Here is a 7,264-nt window from a genome sequence, read left to right on the forward strand (position 1 = left end):
AGGCTGATCGTAGTGTTGCATAAAGAGAACGCAAACATCAGCTGATCCTAACTATCTCTGATGCATAGGTAGATACATAGATTGATAGATAGATAGATAGATAGATAGAGAGAAAGAGCGAGAGAGAAAGAGCGAGAGAGGGAGAGAAAGAGGGAGAGAGAGAAAGAGGGAGAGAGAGAGGGAGAGAGAGAGATAGAGAGAAAGAGCGAGAGAGAGAGAGAGAGAGAGAGAGAGAGAGAGAGAGAGAGAGAGAGAGAGAGAGAGAGAGAGAGAGAGAGAGATGAATAGAATTGTTATAGAACGAAATCAGATTTCATGAACTTGGTCAAAAGCAAACATATACTGAGACACAGTAATCTGCGATTAGTGATGTTCAGTCTTTACTCTCGACATGATTATGACCATTTTCATATGTTTTTTTGAAAAAATGTTTTAACATTTTCCGTTGCCATATAAAGAGAAATATTTTAGATGAGTAGAGATTAGATGCTTCGTTAAAGATGTTAAGAATGTTGTACGGACCATTTGTGTATATTTTGTATTATTATATTTGGTTTATATAAAAATTTTTAAATCTACTCTAAGATTTAAGATATAGTTAGTTGTTTTCTTTCAATTTTCCGTTCAAGGTTTGACTTATCGTCTTTTTCAGGGAATTTGGTCATTTTTGCACCTAAACCCAAATAACAGCCAAGTTTTTGGGTTTCTATAGTAATTTTGTCGGATAGGGATCATATGGTTAAGTTCTAAATATCAATATTTCAAAAAGTCAATCCACTTAAGATCCTTTGATAGTGTTACTAAATAAAGCGAGAAACTGTTTGTTTTTTAAAGCACATTTTTTAATGTTCCTTTGATTTACTGAAAGAAAAACATGTCGAAAGAAATATCCCTGTGTCAATCTCAAGTGCGGTGAAATTGTAGATGCTTGGAATTTTAAGACTTTAAAGGATTTATTTCTCTGGTTAAACTAATTATAATAATAATAATATATATATATATATATATGTATATATAAATTAATAAAAATATATATAAAAATATATATAAATGACAGGTAATGTAAATGTAAGCAATTTAGGCCGTAAATACAAAATAATAAATTTGGCTATCTTCCGTCGTATGAATCGCCTTTTGGTATAAGGTAACGCACTTCATATAATAATACGTAGTATGCTTAACGTAATATAAATCTGAGGCCTTCCAATGAAGACACTTACACATAATAAGGAATCTCGTAGATGCTCTTAGCTGTTTTCGAGATAGGAAGGCTTAAAAACCTTTAAAATCTTCTAAGTGTAGTGAATTTGGTCCGAGATGCCTCTAAATTGACTTGAGCATATAGCTAGCTATTCCAAACAAACTTTCGAGGCTTTCGTTATTACGAGACTAAAAGTTTAAGGCGTAGATACATTTAAATCGATTTTGCTACTCACGTTCAATTTTTTTATTAATATTCTGTAGATTCAGATGTTTCCTGACATTCCTCTGGACTGAAATAACTTTATGAACTCGACACATCTTTCGTAATGACGATAAACATTGTAAAGTTGCAAAATTGAATTAAAAATTTTAGCTGAGTAATTATCATCAATCAACGTTCTCTTCTTCTTGCTTTAATAGCCTTGAAGCGAAAATATAAATTCATAAAACGATGAAAAGTCTTTGGTAGTTACGAATATTTGGTCCGGCAGTAGTGTTGATAAATGATTTTGACATCATTTTTCCCGCAACTTCCGAATTTCCGAAAATTTTAGAGCGTAATATTAAAATATTATCAGTCCGCTTTCATATTAAAAGCCTTTCTCATATATTCTCGTAGCACTTTATCGTTTCGAATGGATTTTCGAACTATTCCTATTGGCGGGTAAGTCGTTGAAAACCTGGCCTCATAATTGAGATTTTCATTCAACCCCAGCAGGTTTTAATCTTACTCTTGTCATTATATCATAAAATTATGCAATTTTTTTTATTTGTTTTCTATTGTTTTTGTTTTTTTTTTTTTTTTGTTTACAAAGTGTAGCATATCTGTTAGGAGTAGTTTTAAATTAACTTGATGCCTGTTTTCTGTATTAACTGAAATTATAATATTTTTTTAGAATTTTTTATTTTTATTTCATGCATTCAAGTGCTCTTTACTTTAGTCTAACTATGGTATTTGTCATCATTAACTTTATGTTTGTTTTACAATTTGTTTTTTTTTCCTCTCTTATATATTATAACCAACTAAGGACATATTAAGCTCACGTGTCCATTTGTAACGTTCGCAGATGCTTTCTGAGATATTTTAAGATATTCTAAATTATGAAAGAAACGATTCGAATAGAAAGAGAGAGAGAGAGAGAGAGAGAAAGAGAAAAATAGAGAAAGAGAGAAAAAGAGAGAGAGAGAGATAGATAAATAGATAGATAGATAGATAGAGAGAGTGAGAAAGAGAGAGAGAGAGAGAGAGAGAGAGAGAGAGAGAGAGAGAGAGAGATAGACAGTAAGAGAAAAAGAGAGGGAGAGAAAGCAAGAAAAAAAATATTGATATCAAACGGCATGCAATATATAGGAAAAATTTGATAGCAAACCTATTGAAAGAGCAGGAAACTTTAATAGATAATTCCCGAAACAGGTTTCAAATTCCAAAGTTACGGTACGAGCAACGATTTACAAGTCGTTACATGGAAACAAGTGCAGATAAATCAATAGCCTTAGACGTTGAGGCTATCGCAACAGTTTCGTATAATTGTTGCGTGTCGTTACAGTTATAAGTAGCAATAAGTAGAATAATGTTCACAACAGACTTTGATGGGTAACAAAGGATTCGATCTAAGCCGTAAATAATTTAAATGCTTTTTATTTTTTTAATTTTTGTTTTTTTTTGTTTTGTTCCATTTAAATGCTTTTGTTTTGCTTGATACTAAATACTATACGCACGCAAATGTTGTTGATGAGTTCGTACTTGAAATTAAATGTTTACTCATATACATATATATACATATATATATATATATATATATATTTATATATATATGTATATTTATATATATATATATAAATATAAGCTAAATATTGCGCTTTTGCTCCCGATCCTTAACTCCTGCTACTAAATTTTGTCAAACAATTGCAACAATTCATACGATAAACTTGGTTTTTTTTTCTTTCTCATTTGATTTTTTGTTTTTTTTTTCATACGTTTTTTTCCTTTTTTTTTTTTGTGTACACATATCACAGCAGTGATATGGTATTTTTTAGTATTTTTTGTCGGTCAACCATTTTCCGCAACTGTTAATTTACCAACTCTCGCATACACACATATAAGCACAGAGCCCACGCTCCATGATATTGGGGAATATATAACTACAGGTTCGTCCATATGCAGAAAGTCTGCTTTGTTCGTATGTGCGTGCATGCGTTTGTCTGTTATTATTTGAGTTGACCAGCGTGCACACAATATGGCCAACATTGTTTTTTCTTTTTTTTTTTTTGCAATTTTTTCTCGATTTTTTTTTTTTTTTTTTTTATTATTTAAAAATAAAATATGAAAACTGGAAAAAAAAAAAAAAAAAAAAAAAAAAAAAAAAAAACTTGGAAAACAAAATCATTGGAGTTAAAAGTTTTATTTACGCGCTGTATGCGAAACTGTGGCTATGGATGATTTTTAATAAGGTTCTGTTGCCGCTGTCGCAACATTTGTTGTTAAATTTATTAACAAGTGCAAGTTCTAAAGGTCCGTTTCATAGACTACCATACGCAAAATATTTGTCATTATTTTTTTTTTAAATTCGTTTCCATAAGCATGAACGGATGTGTGTGTGTATCGAAATGGAGTTATCTCTTAGATGTTAAATTTAAATATGAGGCAGCTTGTATTAAACTTGAAAAGGAATTTTTTTAGGCTCACTAGTTGCTTTTATATATATATATATATATATTTATTAGAGAAGTATTCTCCAAGTTGGCCCAATCGAGAAGAACAGAGCAAATACTGAAAATTATGTATAAACTTGATAGGGGTTCCGATGTAAATAGCTTGCGAGCGCGAACATATTCAACCTTTGGCTTGTTGAACTTAATTATGAATACTTGATGCTTTTTACCAAAATTTCTTTGGTGCAGGGATCGCTTGTTGATATAGTTGACTTTATAAGTGCAATGGATTTTATTTCAATTTAGATCTAAAATATGATTACAAACAAAAAAAGAGAGAAGAAAAAAAGTAAAAAATAAAAAAACTTAAAAATAAGTGTATATACGGTAAAGGTTAATAGCATCCGACGCATTTAAGATAATTGATTGTAATTTTTTGCATCATAATATTAACGCATTAGGTGCTAATAGAATGATGAGTAAGAAGAACAAGTTGGAGGAGTTGTCCTTGTGCTTGTCTAACATTACTCAGACGTGTCTGTACAACATGCATACCAATCCTTGATTAAAACTATATTCCAGTAGGATATTTAATATTCGGTTCGTCGCACTATCCTTAGCTCCATCTGAGTATGTATTGTTTATAATTGATATTCTCAAGCTTGTAAACAATTCCAAAGGTTTTCTTGCATTAGTTCCGTGTCATCTGTTATTATCAATGAAAGTCAACCAATATCAGGAGGAATTCAGATAATTGGATATAAGCACAGTTTCGTTAACAAGCCAACATTTTCAGCAAATACTCATAAGTTATTGGATTTCTAATCCACACTGCGCTAAGTATCCAAGAACTCATGCAGAACTTATTTGCGTTTATTTGATATTTTTACTTAATACGTTGAGAATACTTCTTATCTTAATCTTAGCGAAATTTTTGAAAAGAAACGATTTTAAGCGGAAGTTAGATATTATTAGGTGTGCAAATTACATATGCCTTTTTTTTTTTGATAAAATGCAAATTCATTGTTGTAGAGTTTAATAATCAAAACATTTCTCATTCTTACCTATTGCCGGTCTTTTGCCTTTCATCGGGTACCTTTCCGGTATGAAATAGTCACCAATCCATTTTCGAACATCTTCAACTTTACAGAGCTACCGACCTACTAAATATAACTGCATCAATCTAAAGCAGCGTTATTCAGAAGTCGACTATGCCGCAATTGGGTTATGCTTTTAATTGTTTTTGTTGGAGACAGACGGCGATGTATGTGTAGTTTCATCATTATCAACAAACAACAATTTTTTTTATGCTCAAAATTTCCAAACACATTTTCCAACTGTTCCATAACATCGTGCACTTTCATTCCAAGTTAACTTCATCGCTGCTCTCAGGTTCATTTGCTGTTAAAAAAGTAGAATAAACGCTAGTACCGTAAATGACTTCCATCTCTTTGCACTTTGATATACGGTGAGCGAGAGCTTGAAAGCAACTGACATTCATACGAATTCATTCGTTGTACGTTCCCTGATTATGTGCTGACTATCTAAGAACAAGGCTAATCGGAAAGATGCGACCCATTATTCTTTGCTTGGCGGAATCGAAAAGAAAGCATTGAAAAAGCAACGCATGAAATGGACCCTTTACGTGATTCATTTAAAATGAACGACTGTTGTACTCTTACGATAGTTGCTATGATATGTAAGTGAATGACATAACTGCCCGGAATGCTGATCTCGACTTTACAAATTTTTTTTTCGCCGAAGCCATAATTTAAACTTTTATAGAAAGTAGCAGTGAAAGGACGGACGATTTAATAGATTTTTCTATTAACATCAACATTCAAGATGGATGCAAAAAAAAAAAAGAAACCGGTAAGGAACCATCTCATCCATGATTTTAAATGGATGTGATTGCTCATATCAAAAGTCTCGGTATGAAGAAATCACTTGACTCGATCAATCGACTATCCCTCTACGCATCTGTAATGAAATGAATATTGAACTCGAAAATTTTATGATAATGATCAGGAATAATTCACTTGAAAGGGAACTGCTGTCGAGGAGGTGAGATGTTTGTTAGTCTGTGGCAAAGTCGCGTGGACAAACATTTGATACTGGATTTGTACAAGCAGTAAACAGGAAAAGTTCACACTGGCATTGTGTGATGAAACGGCTTAGGTTGCTTAATAGAAAACTTCTTATAGATCCATACATATAACCAGACCGTGGTATAAACAGACCATGGATAGGTCGTTGTCTGAAGAACTCAATTAAGGTGTGCTTTTCTTATGAATCAGTCAAAAAAACCTGACTTGGATGCCTATCGCGGGCGTAGTTTACAACATCACTTTCTGCTTAAGAGACTTCAAGGAGAACTTTAAAGTTTCTAGTGTGTCTAGGGTGTTAGAGTATTACTGAAGAAATGGCAGAAAGTGTGCATATGCGATTTCTAATATTTTCGCTCACTATAGTAATTTCAGTGATGTTTGAACGATCAGCATTTATGATGCGTAACTACTACGTGGATAAGAGTTCTCTTAATTTCTCATTTAGAATACTTTTAATGGTTAATATTCGATTAGAACAAAATATCTTGAAATCGAAACGATCGAAGTCCTCGAGCAATACGATATATGTATATAACTTTTCTTACCTTGAGCGATATTTATGGCCGATGAATTGAGATTTCGCTTTCATATGGATGTGATTAATATTTTCTGAAGAGAACAAAGTTTCTTGAAATTTTTACATTTTTTTTCGAACAGATTATCCCTCTTATTAAATTCGTTGCCATGCCATTGTTCACCTTGCGGACTCTGCGTTTAAATGGCTTTCAAACGTCTTCCTAAACAATGTGATAAATAAAATAAAAATACAATAAATTAAATTCAATAAAGGATTCATCTTCAACCAGCGTCAAATATGCGAGAATGATAGAATATTTCATAATAAAGGTTTGAAAACTTAAAAAATGCGTAAAAAAATATTTGCAACAAACCTACATTTGATTATGTGAATATCAGGAAAAATATCCCTTTGTTACATTATTGACTTAATAATTGAAATATTTGTTAGGCTTTGTAATGAAAACGTGGAGAAGAGAGTGTCTTTCACGGTACGATAACTCATTAACTGACTGACATATGATCCTGTTCGTTTTTCTGTTGTTATTTTTCGTTTACTTTTTTCTTTTTTTTTTTCTTTTTTACATACATGACGCGAATTAAAAATATATTATAATAAAAAAGAGCTAACGGAAATTGTTCGCAAAAAATGCGACAATCGTATGTGAATAACAAAAAAATAAAAAACAATTTTATATGAAACTGAACTGAACAGGACAATAATGAATGAATGTAAGCAAAACAAAAAAAAAAAAAAAAAAAAAAAAAAAAAAAGAAAAAAAAAA

Source organism: Glossina fuscipes, unplaced genomic scaffold (genome assembly GCF_014805625.2).
Source record: "Glossina fuscipes isolate IAEA_lab_2018 unplaced genomic scaffold, Yale_Gfus_2 0, whole genome shotgun sequence".
NCBI lineage: Eukaryota > Metazoa > Arthropoda > Insecta > Diptera > Glossinidae > Glossina > Glossina fuscipes.